The sequence below is a fragment of the Triturus cristatus genome, chromosome 9 (genome assembly GCF_964204655.1).
Source record: "Triturus cristatus chromosome 9, aTriCri1.1, whole genome shotgun sequence".
In the NCBI taxonomy this organism is placed as follows: domain Eukaryota; kingdom Metazoa; phylum Chordata; class Amphibia; order Caudata; family Salamandridae; genus Triturus; species Triturus cristatus.
Genome location: NC_140592.1, coordinates 1,181,160,256 through 1,181,180,262, shown reverse-complemented (window position 1 = coordinate 1,181,180,262; position 20,007 = coordinate 1,181,160,256). Strand labels below are relative to the sequence as shown.

The window sequence follows — 20,007 nt, the reverse complement described above, 5'->3', positions numbered from 1 at the left end:
GAAACCTGTCCGCTGGGGCCCTGAGCTACTGACACGGTGCAGCACCAAAGTGTCATGAGCTTAGGGCCGGCTTTAGGGCAATGCGGCTGGTGCGGCCGCACTGGGCACTGACCTGGAACACTGACCTTGGGGGTGGGGGGGGGGTGCTGTGTTTAGCAAATAACCTATGATTTAATAGAATCTGCTGCAGTGTTTCTTGTGCGTCCAGCTTTAAGGCAGTAATAAAGTGTCACTTTTGTGATTAATGTTCACGCAGAGGGTTAGTATAGCTGCTGCAAAGAACAGATCTGTATTGTATGTGGATAGCTCAGTGGATTGGTAAATCCAGCCTATACCAGCGCTTTAAAACAAATGAAATGTATGTGAGAGAGCTGCTATTGAGAGAAGAGGAACACTTTTTCTGGGTGGTAGTGAGGGAATCCAAAGAGGAGGCCATTGGGAGGGGGCGCCAAAAATGATTGTCACACCGGGCGCCACCAGCGCTAATGCTGGCCCTGCATGAGCTACTGCATCTTTACGTTTTCGGGGCACAAATATACTAAAGGGAGGAGTGACCAATCCTGCTTGGAACAAATGTCTGCTATGAAAACTGTAAAGCAAGCATTGAGAATCGAAATGCAAATGTTTAAGTTTTTTCTAAAGGTTTTTCATGTTACTTTTTTATTGTTTCTATTTTGCATTTTTTGTAGTGACTTTGATAAGCTAGTGAGTGTGAACATTGTAACAAGATCTTATTTATATTGGCCTGGTAGACTTGTCTTTAGATCACCTCACTTCAGAACAAATTAGTTATTGGTTCCTATGAGAAAAGGGAACTGCACATGGTGATCCGAGATGGGGTTGTCAAATGTGGTGGGAGGACTGGGGGTTAGATCTTCTCACCTGTGAAAATGTTGGTCTTTGTGTCTTATGAGGGAGGATCATGATTCTTCGCGTTTGCCGACATCAGGTGACAAAAAGCTGATGGACTGCAATCAATGTACTGATCGCAGACACTAATTATGGAATGTAAATTTAGCTTGGATACCCAGTGTTGATACTTTTTATTAGTTATAGATACATTGTTTTATTGTTTTGTGTGTTCTTTCATTATTTGGCTCACTTTTTACTCTGGAACATCACAAGTAACACAGACATGCTCCCGCATGCTGACCCAATAGATTTAAAAAATGAACATGCAGTACATAGGTTAGGTAGATAGTTTGATTTCAATCTGCTAATCACTAAAACGGTACTGTTGTATGAATCCCATGGGTTATTCCACCTTGGTCACAAGATGTGAGATACTAGTAAATGATTGTTGCCAACTTGGTCTCATCTCTGTGGAATATGAGAGTGAGGAAGAAGAAGCTTTTCTCCGTGTTTATGGGTGTGCATGAAGACACTGTCAATGATAGAGCGACTCATTACAAGACTTCTTAGGTGCATATTTGCAATGAAATGTCAGAGCGTGGAGCAGTGTCAAATTTGGCAGTGATGCTCTCTGACATTTCCAAAATGCAGAGATGAGCCGTATTTACAACAATATGGCACAACCCTGTGTTTGCCCTAGCGCTAAAATTACCTGCCTAGAATAAACTCAGGCACCCTTGCACAGTAGTGCAAGGGTGCCTGTGTTACAGGGAATAATTGTTTATGTGTGGAAGGGGCCCCTTCCTGCACATAAAAATCCACAATGGCAATTTGATACTTCAATGTGTGCTGCAGAATGCAGGACACATATAAGTAGCAAATCGTCATTATTTAATGATTGTTTATGCGCATGAAGGGACACCTTCCAGCACATAAACAATTATTAATGGCATTTTGCTGTTTATATGTGTGCTGAATGCAGCATACATAGAAAAAGCAAAACCAAGGAGAAATAAAAGTATTTCTCCTCGTTGCACCATTCTAATGCCTGCTCTTGCATGGCATTAGTTTTTGGCGCTGCCTCAGATTTACACCTCCTTGTAAATCTGGGGCAGCATCAAAAAGCAATGGGAGTTGCAGTGGAATGCCTACAGCAACACCTGTTGCCCGCCCCTTTCACGCTAAGTGATGCGTGTAAAGGGGACTTATTTACGAGGCTGTGTTAAGCCACAAAAAGTGGCTTAATGCTGCTTTGTAAATATGATGGTGCTATCCTCTTGTAAATATACCCCTTAGGGTGCTCCTAGAAATCTTAAAGGAGATCTGATATCCTACAAGCCCTTATTTGTGCACCCCCCTTACTCTGATGCACAAATGCCTTTAGGTGACATGCCCTTTGAGGACAGGCATGAATTCGTCAGGGGCCAGAACTCATTGGCAAAAGAGGAGCTGTTTATTCTGTGTTTGGAGCAGCAAAGGATGCAGGATTGTGTCCTGTTCACTACTTATAAAGTGCCCGTTCTATGACACGGCACCCTCTGCAGGTATGATGCCAGATTGCTCTTAAACGTAGAAAATGTGACATTCTTTCCAGGCGGTTTCAATTTTTAGGTCTCGCCTAGCGCTGCAGCGCGAATGCGCTGCCATCGCTTTCCGAGGCATGCAGTATATACTGTAGTGTGAAAGCTTCGTGGAAGCTCCGCCCACTCCCTGCCCATTGGCTTTTGTCTTAAATGCTGCCTTCCGATTGGTTTGAGACTTGTTAGTTCCTCCTCATTCATCATTTGTATCCTTCCACGGCTATTGGCCCCTTTACTCCTGACACTATTTTCTTTTAGGTCTTGCCTAGCGTTGCAGCGCGAATGCGCTGCCATCGCTTTGCGAGACATGCAGTATATACTGTAAGGTGGAAGTCCTGACCACTCTCTGCCCATTGGCTTTTGTCTTAAATGCTGCCTTCCGATTGGTTTGGTAGTCCCTCCTCATTTGTCATTTGTATCCTTTCACGGCTATTGGCCTCTTTACTCCTAACACTATTTAGTTCCCTCTCTCCCCACCCCACAGCCCCCTCCCTCAGTCTGTGACTTCTCACACTCCACCGCCCCCCCCCACTCCTGTTCGGGTTTTCTTGCCTGCCGGCACTTCCGTTTTCATCTTTATTATTGCCACCTTGAAATATGCGAGTTCAAGATGCGTGCTGTACAAAAACTTCTCGTGTTTAATGAACTAGATTTTAATGTTACTCTAAATATAATAAGACTCTAGGCAACATTCGGGGTATGCATGGCAACTGACGCCCCTTAGTTCAAAAATGGCATTGTCGTCGGGCGGGAGGAGCGGCAGTTTTTTAACTCGTGCTTAAAACTAGCACTTTTAATAACTTCCTCTTAATTCAGTGCTATAATCTTGTGTACTGAGGTGACGCGCGACGCGCTAAAGAAATGCACTTTTTTGAATTCTGAAGAGACTTTATCGTACATTTACATCATGTTTACTGTATGATTAACATGCCGATCATTTTCATGGCTCGCCCACTGGCTCGTATGCGCTTGACTCGTCTCCGGCTGGCTCTACCTGTTAATTAATATATTGGTTTACGCACCGCTAACAAAGAGAGATGTATGGTTACATGACAGTGAGCCCGGTAGATGGTAGAGAAATAAACTGGTGCAGACAAACAGACAAAGTCAGTCTCCATTGCCTCACGTCAGAATCATCACTTTCAATAACCTGGAAATCTGCCGGCAACTCCCGCATGCCCCAACTTCATCCCCCTCACCTATTCTTAGCAGAAGCTGCAGATTCTGAGCTGTGCCCTGCTGGTGCAGAGGAGCACCGCAGAGTCTGTGGAAGCGCTGGGATCCCTAGCCTCTACGGGCGGGCACCTAGGCCTTCCAGGTGTCTTCACACTCAGGATAAATGAATACATTTTGTTCTGTGCTTTAGTCTCCCCTATGTGAGCACCGTCTGGTAGATGAAGCTAATAAACACATTCAGAGACAGCCACAATACCGTACGTTTTGAACGTGTAGTTAAATACCTGCTGATCGAGTACCTCATTGGCTGATCATTCCATGGCACTACCAAAATTACATTTGGACACATTTGCTCAACTGTAAAACACTCCCTTCTATGGGTCATTTAACAACTCGGGGCTTTGGGGTTAGGTAACCTACTTTGGATGCTGTGTAAAAGAGCAAATACAAAAATGAATTAAATTAAACTAAGCATTCAGTACTGTCTAAAACACTGTGAAAACTGACACGCATTCTGGCATTTTGTTTAGTTAATGTCGATTTTCTCATAGATGCGAATAAAGTACTCTTAATATCTTAATGAAATCTGCACACTTTTAACTAATAGCACCAGGGGACCTTTGACAACTAGGCAATGAATACATTTTCATGTACCTCCGAAGCACCCCTGCCCCCGCCCCCATGACAAACTCCATTGCATTCAAGTGTTTGGGGGATAACCAAGACGCAGGAGTCAAATAGTCTAGAAAATGAAAGAGAAGCCGGGATACGGATTCACATGCTCCGATCCCGATCGCATTGGTTAGTGTGTAAGCACTACTTTTATTAATGAGTTTCGCATTAGTAAAGCACCATGGTGTGCATGTGTGGCGACACTTCACACATGAGGTTCGTGCCAAGCAATTGTTGACACAATCCACACTTTGCGTCTTTTTCAATATATTTATTACGAAGTGCAGAACCTTTCCAAGGGATTTTGCACACTACATACATTCACTTCAAAAATAAAACGTGTAGGTAAAACAATTGCCATTTGCAATGTCAATAGCTCTAAATCACAAATTCGAGACCTATTTGCATTGCAAATGCTTGTTCTTTTTTTTATGACAGCTACATTGGTTGCAATGGCTCTGTACGTTTTACTTACTCTAATGTAGACCTGGGACAAAATTGGAACGCAGAAATGTAATTCAAAAGTGCTTGAAAAAAACACACACTTGAGAAATCCCAACATCGGTGCCATGTCTCTGTCAAACCAGACCTCGTGAGCAGGAGTTAACTAAAAGGAACAAAAGCGCCGAATCCGGGCCTTCATTAACTGCTCAATAATGACATCTTATTTGTCAACGTCCCCTACTGTACAGCTCTGTCATTCCTTTCTACACCAGGGGCTTGACAACAGAAACAGAGTCGGATTCATCATTTAACAAAAAGTGACAGTTCAATTCGCCTGCATAAGAGCTTTCTTCCGCCCCATCCATTGGTCTCCATCAGCCTGACAGATTAACAAGAACGAATTTGCTTCGGATGTTTTAAGAGAGCTGCAATCGAATACCCACAGTGGGCGGCTGTTTACGCCTGTGATTGTGCTATGATTTATTGCGTGATATTTTACTACATCCTGTCTCCACCCAGCAATGGCGCCAAATATTTAATACATCTAGACCCAGCTCTAGATTTTGAGCCAACGCTTTGTCTGTAAGAAAAAAAGCAGAGGGGTCCAAAGTTTTCATTTGGAGCCCGCCGCGGTGGTGCCAAATACCGAGGTGGCCTAGAACCGATTCCACCTCATGAGTCTTTCTTCCACCACCCTCCACTTCCTATCTTGCAGGTTAGTGTTCATCTCTGCTTTCTCCCATTGTAACTGGTTTCCTATGTTTTCTCATCCCCTCCTTTTCTCTCTTTCTTTCCTTTGCTCACACTGAAAATCTGATGATGAAAACTAAGTCAACACGCCCCAAAAATAAGTGCCGGTGCCCACCACATCCAACCACATGCAGTGCACAAATTAAGCACTACTTCTATCTGGTGACATCCTAGTTGATTGTCATGATATGCAGTACAGTAGTGCATGGGACAGTTTCTAGTTCCTTTAAAGAGGTAGTTGTAGTTCATTACAAAAGAAGATAGGTGAGGATCTCCTCAACTTAAAAACTTACCACCTGATCTCTCTACTCCATTACTTGGCAGACATACTTGAGGTGCACATAGCTCGTCACCTCAACTCCTTCCTTGAGGATTCAGACTTTCTGGATCCCTGCCAAGCTGGCTTTCACCTCGCTTATTCTACAGAAGCAGTTATCCTTTTGGTAGTGGGGGACATGCGGGAGGAGGCTATGCAAGGCACAACTCAAGCCCTCATCCTCTTCGATCTCTCAATGACCTTTGACATGGTTGATTGACCATAACCTTTTGGTTGACAGTGTCAGAGCCACAGGAGGAAAGGACTCGACAATCAAGTGGATCATCTCATTTTTTAAAGACAGATCACAATCGGTCAGACTTTCATCCATCTATTCCCCATTCCCTTAAAGTACAACAGAATTGTGTGGTGCCACAAGATTCTTCTCATTCTCCACACCTTTTCAACTTATATATTCGCACTTTGGTTTGCTCTCTCAAAAACATGAAAGTCAAAATGTATAACTAAGCTGACGACATGCAACTTCTCTTCACAATTGACAATACCCCTAACTACACGATGCCTTTCCAGGACACCATGTTGTTCATCCGGGATTGAATGAACAGCAATCAACTGAAACTAAACTCTGATAAAACAGAAATAGTAATCCCCCAAAATAAGCTCATTCTTTGGAGCCCTGGCCTATTGAGATGGGAATTCCCTCCTACCCCCGAAAGATGTTGGTAAAAAGTCTTGGATTCCTCATTGATGAGGATCTCGTCCTGAAACCGCAACTTGGCTCAGTGGTGTTCTCCTGCTTCTTCCAACTTTGCAGAATGAAGAAGATAAAGAAATGTCTCACTGTTCATGCCTTGATCCAAGTCGTATGTCCCTTGGTTCGGTGAAGAATTAACCTATGCCAATTCTCTCTATTCGAGCCTTTCAAACTATCTCATCCGTAGACTCCAGTTGGTTCAAAACCAAGCTGCTTGGCTTATCTACCAACTCTCCAGACACTGCCACTTTTTTGAAGTGACAAAAGATCTTCTATGGCTCCCCGTTGCCCAGAGATCCGCATTTAAAACATGTAGCATAGTATTTAAATTCCTGCACATGAAAAGTCCAGCTTTTATTAAATCTTGCATCCAAAAGAACTACCCATTAGCATTCTTAGATCGACTCATCCACACTATCTAGTGATCCCTCAGTTCAATAAGTAAAGGACAGATGGAGCCAGATTTTCAGTCATTGCCCCTTGTATGTGGAAGTCTCTGTCCTTGGAACTCAGGACTACTCCCAATTATGGGAAATTCAGACCGATGGTGAAGACCTGGCTCTTCAAGCACGCCTATTAAGTAGGCCTGGGCGGCAAATTCCGTTCCGTTCGCGGAATTTGCGGAATTTGCGTAATTTGCGTAATTTCGCGTTCCGCGGAGAACGCGAAATTACCCAAAAATCTGCGTTCCGCGACTTCGCGAAATTTTTCGCTTGCTCGCGTTCTCAATATGCGTGTTCACAAGATATTTCACCCCGAGCACGCAAACAGCGATCGCGAACAGGAAAAAAGTATCGCGAACAAGCAATTCCGCGTGTTCGCGGAATTTCTGCGTGTTCGCGGAGATTTTTTACCGTTTCGCGGAGATTTGCATAACGCGATTACGCAAATTCCGCCCACCCCTACTATTAAGAGCATCCCGAGCCATGTTGGCTTAGTTACTTCAGCGCCAAGAAACCGTTTGATGTAGGTGTGCTTTATAAGTAATAGCAACTTAATATACCGTAACATAACATAACATAATATAAAATGCCTTGCTCAGCTTCTTCTGGTGCAGAATTAGTAAGAGTGAAGTAGGAACTCAATACATTTTGTATTACACTTGGGTAATTTGCACAATTTTGCATTATGCAAATTATGGATCATTTCAGAAAGTATTGCAATATACAATTTCACATAATCTTTTGATGCAGAGGACTGGTTTGAGCAGAAAATGTCTCATGGGACAGGTTCATGCACAAAATGTGTTGCAAGAGACCCCTGGCCTGTGTCTCAAATGATGTTTGAATGGGAGATACCCTCGGATTCTGTTTTCAGCCGAGATAGCACAAAGTAAATTTTTCTTAATCTACAGGTACTTTTGTGTAATTTTCCCAATATTTCATAAAATGTTAGAAATAATTGTGCTATTTCGCACAGCCTTAATTCTAAAAAGGTACTTTTGTGCACACAAAAAAATATTACAGGAATGGTGGCTGCAGTGTAATACCAACGGCAGTTAGTTCGCAATATTCCAAGCAAGCCGAGGGCTTTGAGGGAAACATATGTTCCGCTGGTCATTCCCACAAATCACCTAGAACAGCCAAAGACTGCCTGAGACATTTGGAATGGTTAATGGGAGGTGTGTGGACTTACAGGACAGATACCCCAGGCATTACTTCTTTAGCTCCAGACAATTACTCGAAATGTCTGTAATGCTCCGGAGTGGAAAACATGTCAAGTAACAAATTAACAGAGATTTGCCCTTCTCAGGAGGATTACGAGGAGATATAACTTGTCCCTCTTGGTCTTCCTTTTACCTTACTCCAGCATGACCACGCGGCATTGCTTTCTTTTCACCTTCACACTCTTTCCAGGCACTTACATGGGGACACAGAGGGCCTGATTCACAAAGGACCTCCACATTTGTGGCGGAGGCCCCGAAATTGTGGTGGGACCTCTGTACTGCAGTTACCCATTGCGGTGCCTTATTTCATCCCCTGTTCTATGCCTTCCCAGTGCTTTCAGTCCACATCTCTCATTTGTGGAATCTATAAAATTCTTCAGTCCTGTCTTTAACTCATGCACCTCTCACCTGACACCGGATGAGATCATTTCTTTGCCTGGTTACATACCACAACTTTACCCCTGCCTTTGAAATATGAGTGCTTGGTACAAGGATGGCATTGCACAGAAAACATTCAGACCTTTATTAAAGAGCACAACACAAAATCCTGGACGAGGAGCAAGAGAGATAGCATTCCTCCTCCAAAGAACCTGCATGCACAGTTCCTGTGGTAACCGTCAAACACTATTATATGTTGCAGATGTCTATTCCTACCATCCCTGGCAGAGCTGAGGTGCCTCACCTGTTGCCTTTGTTGCATGACAATTGACTGATGTTACATTAGTTTATTACACTCATCTGCATCTGTTCCAGTCCTTGAACACTTACCGTACCCATACTGCCTCCTCTGCTGGGGAGTTGTTAGACCTATTTAATACCCTAGCCCGACAAAATATTTTCTAAAGTTACTTCTGGTCTCAGCCTTCCCTGACCCTCACTTTAATTATTACACTGGCCACACCAGATGATTGTAATAGAGATCCGCAGACAGCGCTTGGTGATTTGTTCTTTAATGCTGGTCCTACTCTTTGGCATTACAAAAGGTGCAGTGCCTTTTCTATAACTAAATATGCGGAAGCTGTTGCACTCCCCATTTATTCACACTTGTCTTTGTTATACACTGCAGTGTACCTCACTTGAGCCCCTTTTCCCAAACGTTCACCTCTCATCTCAATTTTATTATTTTAAGAATGTTTTATTAAAACAAAAAGTGAAATGCATGGACAATGCAGAAATAATACTTTACCACGTAATACTTAGGAAACATCAGTACTGCAACATTAATACTTGCAGAAACGGTACCTTAGAATCCTATCTATATATTGTAATTAACAATTTACTACCTGATGTGTAACATGTTTCGAATACAAAATATATTGTGATCAGACAAAATAAGATTTTATTTTTTTACCTTTTAGAAAAAATAGTGGAAGGCAGAAAGAAAGAAGATGAAACAAGAAACAAGGAAGAGAAAGAAAGGAAAGCATTACGAAAATGCTTATATGCAAATACGCAGAAACAGGTCAGCCCAAACATAATAATGTAATATTAATTCAGAAGTAGAGACATTCTATTGATCATGTGTCGAGAAATATCACATTATAAAAGCTCATGTAATCAAGTATAAATGTAATTTTTCAAGGAGGATCAAAAATTATAAGCCATTAAAAAATCCCTATAAACATGCTTTGATAACTAGGGCATCCACTATATGACCCTTTTAATAGTTATTTGTGAGGATGGCACATTTAACGTGTCCAATCTGTACTAGTGATATCGTATGTTAAATTATGTAAAATTAATTTCCAGAGCGTACATATACCTGAAGGTCTCTTGGCGCTAGCTCAATCGAAAGCTCTACCTAAAGCATCACTGATGGTCACCTGTCAACAGAACTAATGTGAATAAAAAGCCTCATAATGCAAAGTTCATAAGGAGGTGAATAGCCAGGTTTTTAAGGCTTTCCTAAAGGGAAGCAGAATGTTAATAGGTTTTAGATGGCGAGGCATGGTGTTCCAGGTCTGCGATGCATCGATCGCAAAGCTTCTTCCTCCCTAGTCGGCATGTCTGAATTTAGGAACTGCTCCATTCATAGCCGCGGCTTACCACAATGATCGTGTTGGCCTACACCAGTTGAAATTATGTTTTTTGGGTAGTCAGGACTAGTATCATGAATTGCCTTAAGGGTGATGCAGAGAGCTTTGAAAACTATTCTCTATCTAATTGGCAGCCAGTGTAGCTGTTTTAAAGTCATGGAGGCAGATATGAATTTAGGAATATCTAAAAGGAACCGAGCTGCTGTGTTCTGCAAAACCTGTAATTTATTCAGGTATTGTTGCTGCATATTGATGTATAGGCCATTGCAGTAGTCTAGTTTCGATAAGACCCTAAAGGTCACTACTATTTTCTGCAGTTTGGTGGGAGAGAAAGGGAAGATATTTTTTACCATCCTAGTGGTGTAGAAGGATGAAGAGTTGAGAAGAGATGAAGAGATAATATTCTACCACTTGTTTAAGGGACTGTTATTAGTATTCTTCTAATCGGATGAGATCTTTTGTAAACCAATGAAAATAAGATCTACAAACATCCCAGTTAAAGTATTAGTAGACCATATACTGGACGACATGCTGACAAAAATGAACTGGTTCCAGCGTGAGTTGAAAGATTGCCAGGTCTACCTACCAGGGTAAAAAAGAGGGTATACTATCTCGTGTTTTTGTGATTAATCTCGTATAGGTTACCTGTAACTGTACCTGGTATAGAATTATAATATAAGATACTCAAGCATATATTTAGCAGATTTTCATACAAATTTAGATTTTTTTAAAACATATCTTTAAAACAATATTTACTAGGCAACATAAATTCCGATTTTTCAATTTGCATTTAGTGACAGAAATAGCAGAATAAGATAAAAATATCTCAGAGAATGCTAGAATGGAAGTGACATATGATCTGTATATGCTGTAAATGTAGCCTCTTCTTCCTTATATTTACATCCAACAAATCTATTAGATCTGAGGATGTTCTCTAAAAAGGGCTCAAGTGACATATGAAGAGTAATGGCAAAAGGGTACATTCCTGTTTTGTAACTTTTTAAAAATTAAAAGATGAAGACTGTATTTTGTTTAGAAAACCTGAGGTTAAAGGTCCAGCATGAAGCACTGTCTCATAGGATTCTGAGGCCAAAACCATGTAAATTCAGAGCTTTAACCATAAAATCCCAACTAATATTGTTGAAAGCCTTCTCAGCATCAAGTGTTATTGCAGCAGTGTGTATATTGAGGCACCATAAATAAGTTTGGGAAATATATGGGAGTTACCTTTTAGAAAAACGGATTGTTCTATGTCAATTAAATCAGGGATGTATTTGTTAATACGCAATCTAAAATTGTAGCGAACATTTTACATTCTGTTTCGTAAAAAGTAATATGTCCGTAATTGTTTAGAGATCCCTATCTTTTATAAGTCTTAGATACAGAATTACTTCCAGGAAAGAACCAAGTTCACCTCCAATATAAAGAAAGTACTCAAAGAGCAAAATACATTTTGGTACTGTAATCCTGTTGAACTTTGAGTTAAACTCAACAGAAAAATAGTTTTTTTGGAAGCATGGAAATTGCATACATTTAATTTGTTTCAATATTTTGTTCATGCAGGGCTAGATTTATCAATTTGTCTTGACGTTTGTGTATAGACTTAAAAAATTCACCCAACGCTTCAGCCCGCAGGATATGCTCTGCAATGTATAATTCAGCATAATAATGAGTAAACTATTTAAGAATTTCAGTTTTTTTATGCTTATTTCCATTAGTGCCAGTAATAACACAGATCTTTGTTTTTTGTTTTTTAATTTTCATGTAATTGGCTAACAAGTTCCCAGCTTTAATACACTCTCCATTACACCTTTCATTAATTCTTACAGTGTGCCACCAGCACCTTCAATAGGTTTCTTATTAAATTGCACTTTTATTTGAGTACAGCAAACTAAAGTGTTTTCTGAGTAGAGGAATACTACTCATGCTCTGATTTCTTAATAAGTAGTAATAAGTCAGAGGACTCCTGAAGTGATTTATTTTTCCTGGTAGCAACATACTTAGAAATATGCTCCCTAACCATCGCTTTGAAAGAGTTTGACATGAAAATCAGAATCTTGAATTTTATAAATATCAAACAACTCAGTGGTGAATCATTCAAATTCCTCAAGATATAACTGATCCTATAACAAAATATTATGTAATCGTCATCTGTTTGAGTTGAGTTCTGCAATTGTATGTAAAAATCTACAATGATCAGAGCATTATCTGAGATCTGAGATTTAAATAGTGCTTTGTCTGCTAGTCCAGGTGTGGTAAATTTAAATTACCTAGACTTAATTTATGCGGTAAAATTCAATAAGAATAACTCAGTAAAAATAAGAGGCAGAATCCGTGGTATTTGAGGTTATAAAAGGGAATTTATTCCTTACAAAGGAATTATGGTTCGAACCAGGCAATCGGATTCCGTCACCACGAAGGTTCAGGAAGGGATAGGCAATACATTATTGACAGGTTTTCATATATATAGTAAATGCATTACAGTAAGACAGATGCAGGAGGCGTAACAGCTGATAGGAAAGATAAGAATACAGATACGTAATGAAAAAGGCGTTACAATAGGCGTGCATAAAGGCGTATACTAGAAACGTCATTAAGAGGATGTCACAGGTGGGTGGATCCATAAAGGAATCCTGCAATGTCAGCAGAAATATATGGCAGAGATGCGCGCGCAGCCGCATGACGTGTGCTTGACGTGTAACTAGAGGGTGAAGGGGACTTGACATTTAGCCCTACATGAGGAGACAGAAGTCTGGGATGTCAGAACAACCTAATCCCAAATCGTATCTAATATCTTGTGTTTAAGGAACTATATTATCTGGAAGGAAAGGTCTCTCGGACAGAGTCTATTCTATACTGACTGCTAGTGCGTGTACAAGCGTCTATGTGTCTACAGGAGATGCGAGGGGGCATGGGCCTACCATGGCAACGGGAGCTATGAATTACTTGCATGGAGACAGTGAGGCCGGGCCCTTTGCTCTGTAGCTGGAAGGATGTTTACCTAAACTACTAGACAGGAATGTATTGGGTGAGGAGCGGAGCAGATAACTTGAAGGCGAGATACAGTCTTTGGCAGGCAACAGGCCGAGTCAGGCACCGTTAGCCGCGCAGGGAGTAGGACAAAGGTCATGGATACAGACGTAGGCTCAGGCTGGAGCTTTCAGAGGCAGAAGGCAGGAAAAGGCTTGATGGCAGAATTCAGGGCCTACTCGCCAGAGCTGTAAAACGTGAAGGTGCACCATATAAAGTCGGTGGCCAAACATATTTAGGAACGGAATATCCAACCCATTCATGGTGGATCTGAAAGAGGGCATGTTAACGTTGGACGCACATGTATTTGCGTCTTCATAGCTGGAAGTGGAGGGAACATACATGTACTTGTAGCACGTACATGGAGCCGTTGGGGTCTAAGATAGGGGACACAATTGATCATAAAAATTCATATTTCCTCATTCCCTCCTTGTCCCCTACGGACCCTTCATGAAATATCGATCTTCATCAATCCATCAATCTGTTCATACAACATCATTTGCTCTTCTTTCTTCTTACGAGATTTTGAATGAAAACTTGAATGTGGGATACACGATGTGGCACACAGACCACAAATCGCTGGCCCACATTGTAGACACAGGCAACAACTGAATATTATGAGAAGGCCAATACCTAGGAAGGATAGGATCCTCCATCCCGAGGCTGACAACACGCTCCAGAGCCAACCGGACCAAGTCCAGGTGCCTGGATTCTGGTGTATCTGGCTTACAATCTTATGAAGACGAGTTATGGCTTTATATACTGATGGCGCGTTTTCTGGAATGAAAACACAGCAACTTGATCCGATGACCCTACAGGCTCCGCCCCTATCGGCCAGGATGACGTCAAGGACAAGACGATTTTGAAGAACAACAATCCGCATCGCAGACTGCTCCTCTGTTAAGTTGCCTAGGGCGGAAGTAGTTTCATTCACTACTGCTTCAAGGGTTCTGGTTAATCTGCGTATCAGTTTACTATTCGTGACAACACCTATGTAGGGAAAGAAACCTTTATTGAAATCTATGTATTGCTCCCATGCCGTTTCAGTGTAGTCGACAATCGGGAGATCTCTCTGGGGTCTATTGTGTACTAAATGGGTATTTCTATGATAATCAGGAGGAGCTAGGAAAACAGGTGGCAGAAGGAATGCAATGTAACAGGTACCATCCCAATCTAGAGGTAAACGTATATATGCGGTCTGACCACATATGAAGTAGGGATGACGGGAAGCTCTAAATGTAGACTTGCCTTGATCACTGAATTCGATCACAGTGGTACATTTGCTATGACCCATGTGTACTGAACCATTCTTTCTTACACATAATTCACCTTTAACTGGAAATACTGACATAGCAGGCAAGACTGGTACAGCTTCGGATTCAACATTCAGAATCATGAGGTTAAGTGTAAAGTTACCTAATCCATATACTTCATTTTCTAGGTCAGTTCCTGTTCTTTTGGGAAGTCCCTCCTTGTTAGGATAGCAGACTTTAAGTAAAACTAAGTTCAGGTTTCCCCATACCCAGTTGTCCTGGTAAACTACGGAATTTGAATCTAAAGAGTTAATCAAACTAAACCATGCTCCACAGGAGCCATTGTGTGTGAACGGGTACGGAAAGAGAGGCAGAACTCCCTTGTATTTCTGGTAGGGAGGGAGTCGGCCACATATCCAACAGTTTGTAGCGTTGCTGGTCTGATGGGAGTGATGTAACATACTAATGAATGTGTTGTTGCGCAGCGCAAATCTGTAGGACAACTCATGCGGAGGTAATTCACTAAAAGAGTGTTCGGCAGTAACATTGAAAGCACGCTTGGAAATGGGATAGTATATGTGCAACAGTATACTTGCAGCAATAATCAGAAGACTTAGAAAAAACATAATCAATAATGTCACTACACAGTGACTACGAAGTGATTTACAGTATGCATGTTTCTTGAGCTGTTTCTGTCTATTTCTCTCTCTATTTCGGTCTAGAGGATACATGTCAGAGACTAATTTAACCGATTCACCTTGGAGAGGACTTAAACAATCAAATTGTCTGACTTGCTAGACCTTAGTTTCAGTTTATAGTCTTGTGATTCGGTTCTCTCAACCAAGGGAAGTTTTGAGTCAGTCTGTGGGGGAAGGCAGGGCTGAAAGTTTAAATCAGAAAGTGGTCCATGAAATTTCTTGATATGGCTCGAGTGTAGCCAACCCTTGCGACCCTCAATCTTCACTGCTGTCCTCGTGGTCAGAAGTACCAATTTCGGCATTTGCCAACGAGGCTCCAGCGGGCTCCTCCTGTCGAAATTTCTTATGAGAACATAATCTCCGGGAACCACTTCATGGGGCTTCACCTCAGTGTTGTCGGGAAAGGCTGCAGCTACCTGTGAACGGCAAGATTGTAGTGCAGACATCAAGGAAGCAAGGTAATCTGTCAGCATATTACAATCAACATCAGTTATTTTTCGAGGTATAGGCGTCCCCCACATATTTGGTGGCCTACCGAAGACCACCTCGTACGGGGATAGCCCTGTTCGAGAATGTGCTACCATTCTCATGTAAAAGAGCGCAACTGGTAAAGCTACTATCCAGTCGACACCTTTCTCTCTGCAGATTTTAGAAAGTCTAATTTTCAGAGTCTGATTATGACGCTCCACGAGACCTGCTGCCTCGGGATGTCGGACACAGTGGAATTTCCATTGATAGCCTAACAGGAGTGAAATGTGTTTCATTAGCTCGGATGAGAACGGCTGGCCGTTATCTGAGTACACGATACGGGGCAAACCATACCGTGGGAAGAATTCGCGAACTAACTGTTTGGCAGTAGTCGGGGCAGTGTAATCTGAGACGGGATATGCTTCTGTCCAACGGGAAAGAGCACATACAACTACGAGGACATATTTGAATCCTCGACAACGTTCCATCTGGATATAATCCATCTGGAGGACTTCAAAAGGGTGATCGGGAGGTTGAAATCCACCTTGCTCTACAGGAATGCTTTTACCGGGGTTGAACTGACAACAAATCATGCAAGTACGCACTTTCTGTTTGGCTGCTGCTCGTAAGTGTTTGTTGAACCAAATGTGTTGAATACTGTCTAGCATAGCTTTCTCTCCTAGGTGCGCTGGACTATGTATGGTGTTAATGATAACTTGAACCATGGAGTCGGGGAGAAACCATATAGATTTTCCCTTCGTCATCCATCCCTGATCTGTTTGGATCCCTCCTAATTCAGTCCATTTCTTCATTTCCTCTGGTGTAGCATGTGTCTGTATGTCAATTACATCAAGGGCGGGATCCTTAACTGTCATGCAGTGTGTTGATGTCGGAACTATTGTCTTTGTCACGTCCGTTGCGTGAGTCCGATTCTGAGCTGTCTGCTTAGCTGTTCGGTCTGCTAAATCGTTACCCTGGGAAATAATGTCGGTGACTTTTGTATGGGCCTTGCACTTCATAATAGATATCGCAGTAGGTAGATGTATTGCATCTAATAGAGCTTGAATGAGGGGACCGTGTTGAATGTTGGCACCATGAGAAGTTAAATAACCTCTCTCTCGCCAAAGGACTCCGAAGTCATGGACAACTCCGAATGCATAACGCAAATCTGTGTATATGTTAACTTTCTTATTTTTGGCTTGAATACAGGCTTGTGTCAGAGCGATGAGCTCTGCTGCTTGAGCTGACAAGGTATCAATACAATTCATTTCAATGACTTCAGTGTCTGTTGTGACTGCATAAGCGGCCACTAACTCTCCTGTACTTGTTCTCATGCATGAACCATCTACATATAATGTCAGGTCTGGATCTGATAATGGAATGTCTGTCAAGTCTTGTCTGGGTTTCGTCGTAATAGTAATGACTTCAATACAATCATGTGCCAATGGGTGTGTTCCACTTAATGGCAAAAGTGTGGCAGGATTTAATGTACTACAACGTCTGATTTCTATGTGTGGCTGGAACAATGTTAGTTCGTAACCCGTCAGTCGTGCTATAGTCAAGTGTTGTGTTTGTGTCCGGTTCAAGAGAACCTCTACTGCGTGTGGTACTTGTACTGTCAATTGATGTCCTAATACTATGGCATCACTTTGTCTGATCGCTAAAGCTGTCGCTGCGACGGATTTCAGGCACGCAGGAAGAGCCTGAGCTACTGGATCTAATGTGCTAGAAAAGTAAGCACACGGTTTGTGTGATCCTGCTTGTTCCTGAGTGAGTACTGACAAGGCAGTACCTTCACGTTCTGTAACAAAAAGTGTAAAAGGTTTACTATAACAGGGTGTTGCTAAAACAGGTGCTTGGCATAAGGCTTTCTTTAAGTCTTCAAAAGCTTGTGTATGTTCTTGAGTCCAAGGGAGAACAGTCGATGTTGCTGCCTCCTGGGTTGTCAACTGAATGAGTGGTTTTGCTAGAAATGCATATTGGGGGATCCACTGCCTACAGTACGAAGTGAGGCCTATGAAGGCCCGTACCTCCTTTTGTGTCTTGGGTGGTGGCATGTTTACAATTAACTGGATGCGGTCAGGTGTGAGCTGTCTCCCCCCCTTGGACAGCAAGTGCCCAAGGTACACAACTTGCTGAACACAGAATTGTAGCTTTGAAGGGGACACCTTGTGCCCCTTGTCGGCCAGAAAATGTAAAACCGTCAGTGATGCTTTTTCACATTCAGGTTCGCTTCGGGCGGTGATCAGTAGATCATCGACATACTGAAGCAGAGCAGTGTTAACAGGCATGTGGATACTGTCAAGTTGTCTTTTCAGTGCTTGGCTATAGATGCTGGGGCTTTCTGTGAATCCTTGAGGTGCGCGTGCGAATTTAAAACTTCGTCCATTTAAACAGAATCCGAACAAATATTGGCTTTCCGGATCGATTGGGACGCTAAAGAAGGCGTTCTTGAGGTCAATTACAGTAAAGAACGTTGCCTCTGAATCAATGGCTGTTAGTTATGAAGAGATATCTGGGACCACGGGATATTGTGGTACAGTGCATTTATTCAATTCGCGCAGATCAATAACTAATCGATATACTGGGGGTGCTTTTGGATCAGTTCGTTTAAGAATTGGAATGATCGGAGAATTACATACATTGGAGTCAGTTTCCACAACCACTCCTTGTGCAATGAGCTCGTCAATGATTTGCAGCAAAGCCACTACAGCATCTGGAGGTAACTTGTATTGTCGCATTCATGGTAATACCACTCCTGCTTTGAGTGTGACTCGATATGGTGTAATGTGCATACAACCTACATCAGTGGGGCCTTGCGCCCATAAATGTGCAGGCAGATTCTGTAACCGGTGATCCATGTCTCTTGACACGTAGTGACCTTTAAAGTCACGCAAAAATAGTCGTACCCCGTCCGGAGTACAACATATTATAGCTCCTAGAGCTTTCAGTGTCTTTATACCTAACAAGTTTCCTGGACATGATTTAGTAAGCAATAAATCTGTAGTCCGTGTCAATGGACCAACTGCTAGTGGAAGCGGTTGCGATACTTCGTTAATAATAGGCTTTCCTGAAAAACCAAGGGAAATATTCTGTGAGCCTGAGAGGGGTGCCCCTGGGACTTCGTCATGACTTATAGTAGTTCTGCTTGCCCCTGTATCAATTAAAAACTTTCTATTTTTCCCTAATATTTGACTATGTACATAAGGACCTTCATGATCTACAGGAACCTCGATAAGGGGTAAGCCAACTTCCTTCTCTAGGCTATTTCATGTGTATCGCTGATAATCGGGATAATCATTTTGTGCATACTGGTACATCTGTTGTGTCGTGTTTTGCGTTGCAGCAATAGGCTGTGGCTGTGATACTGCTACGGTCTGTTGTGGAACTGGCATAGGCTGTACATGCTGAGGTACTTGTTGTTGGATCTGATCCTGTCTAGGTGGACGTGGTCTCTCCTTAGTTTTACCCGTAGAGATATTGTGTTTCAGAACCGTACAATCGTTTATATAATGACCTGGCTGTTTACAATAGTTGCATGTCCCTTTTACAGGAACCGCTGAATTACTGGACTGTGTCGCACCCTTTTTATGACCGTCAGCTGGAACTGACTGAGCAACAAGCATTTTCATTTTCGTGTCTTTCATACGTCTTTGTTCGTGTTCTTGTTCTTCTCTAATTCTATTCTGGTGATACTGTAACATTTGTAACATCTGTGAAGGGGTGTTAGCTTGCCAAGTGCTCTCGACTTTCAATACTCTGTTTTTAACTTGGGGCAGGGAATTCTCGACTAGTTTTGTTACAAAAAGATGTGGATATGACTCGCTGTTTGCTTTTAGGCCGCTATTAATACCAAAACATTTTTCAAATCGGGAATAAAAATCACTAGTATCTTCATCGGGTTTCTGTTTACATGCTGTGATTGCACCCCAGTCTTCCTTTTTCGTAGTTAATAAACGTGGCAATACTTGCACTAATAATCCTGGCAGCGCTTTAGTTTTGTCCCCAAGCCCTCGGCCTGCAGTTCGGGCCTTTTCTTCGTTTTCTAATGCGGTCCAATCAATCTTTTGGTCTCCCACTTCCCATTCTTTTTCTTTTAGTTTCTCGTAAATACCGGCAGGCAATAATACTTTTAATATTTTCATAATGTCAGGATAGGTATAATCACCCATGAGTAACATGTCCTTAATTTCACGGTGAAAACCTGCTGGATCTTTGTCATGGCTGGGCACTAATTTTTTCATTTCCAATAGTTCTATTTTAGTTATGGGCGTGTACACAAACACGCGCGAAAAAGAATCATCCACATTTTTAACTGGGTGCACTTCGCGTAAGGGATTCTGTCTGTCTA

The 20,007-nt window shown here is 42.1% G+C and overlaps 1 long non-coding RNA gene across 1 annotated transcript in view; it reads left to right on the top strand.

The window, feature by feature from the left end:
* Window positions 1-20,007, top strand: part of LOC146799587 (uncharacterized) — a 69,003-nt gene that overhangs the window by 11,449 nt on the left and 37,547 nt on the right. Inside the window, exon 2 of the long non-coding RNA XR_014969286.1 lies at window positions 9,530-9,633. This is a non-coding gene — a long non-coding RNA (uncharacterized LOC146799587). The remainder of the gene's footprint in view (window positions 1-9,529; window positions 9,634-20,007) is intronic.